This window comes from Microchirus variegatus, assembly GCF_963457635.1.
Source record: "Microchirus variegatus genome assembly, chromosome: 9".
NCBI classification, from domain to species: Eukaryota; Metazoa; Chordata; class Actinopteri; order Pleuronectiformes; family Soleidae; genus Microchirus; species Microchirus variegatus.
This window is the reverse complement of record NC_139810.1, coordinates 7513822-7515217: the sequence shown is the minus strand read 5'-3', so window position 1 is coordinate 7515217 and position 1396 is coordinate 7513822.

The window sequence follows — 1396 nt, the reverse complement described above, 5'->3', positions numbered from 1 at the left end:
ACAGTATAATGCATATCTTTTTTACTCAGTTTATATATTATTTTTTTCAGTTATTTACAATATTTTATTGTTCTATATATTTATATTGTTTTATAATGTGGGTTCTTTACAGTGTAATGTATTTTTTTTACTAAGTTTATATAGTTTTTTAAAAGCTATTTACAGTATTTTATTGTTCTTTACATTTATATTTTCACATACTTTTTAATTACAAGGTTTTTCCATGTTATTTCATTAATTTAAAAAAAAAGAAGCACTTTTGAACTCACTTGATAATGGTGATGAACACTGGTTGGAAGGGCCCCCTGGGAATTTTTGCTTAGGGCCCCTACAGACTCAAGAATCGCCTATATTTAGAAGGAAACCATGCTATTTCGCCTTTGTTTTTAAGTGAAAGCACTTACAATAAAGCAACAATATCATATGTAATATAGTAGTACAAGCTGGGATTTAGTAATCCGCTGTTAAAACTGAACATGTTCTATTGCTTTTATATAACTTTTATGTTTTATGTTCTAAACGTGTATCAAAGCAAATATCTTCCAATTAACATATTCACTTTGATCATATTGTAAGTGGTCGAACAAATCCAACGTTTTTTGGGGGGGGCTATACTAATAGCTCGCCTGCACATTGTTGTTAATGTCTACCTTCTAATGCGTCTCTAATAACTTAGATTATATTTTTCTGTTAATATTGTTACATTCTTCTTCTTCTTATTATTATTATTATTACAACAACAACATTAAAACTCGTAAAATTTACCCGAACTGTGACCCCCACGGCGGTGCTTTGAGCCCGGGACAACGTCTCGCGAGCTTTACGTATAACCACATCTGAGAAAATGGATGGCTCCACTAGCCACCTATCCGAGAGAATCGAGACCTAATTGGAATATCGTCGTTTATACATTATAGGTATGTTTTATTTCCACCCCTCGCCGTGTCCGTGCATACTTGTGCAACAGTTAAGTCGTGTGTCGGTGTATTTGCTGACTATCGTTTCCCCCGGCGAATTGCTTTTGTTGTTTCTAGATCGCGTATCAGCTAACCGTTAGCCAAGCTAGCAGCTGAGAACAATATTGCTGCGTTTAGAAACACGATTCCTCTTAACTCGATACAAAAAACAGCGAATTGTTGTTTGACATGGCGTTTCGTGCGTTTACACTCGACTGGGTTCTGGTAGGGAAAGAAGTAAGACGTGTTCTTTAGTTTCTGTTTCACTACCGAGTGTCAGTGTAGTTTCGTGTGTTGTTGCAAAGACCTTGTGGAGAAGCTAACAGTGTCCCTAATCTCTGTTGGTCCACATGTTGTCATCAGTCACACACCAGTCGTACAGCTCCTCGCTTAAATTGTAATGATTTCATCTTTATATTTATTTTGTAAACCATTTAATG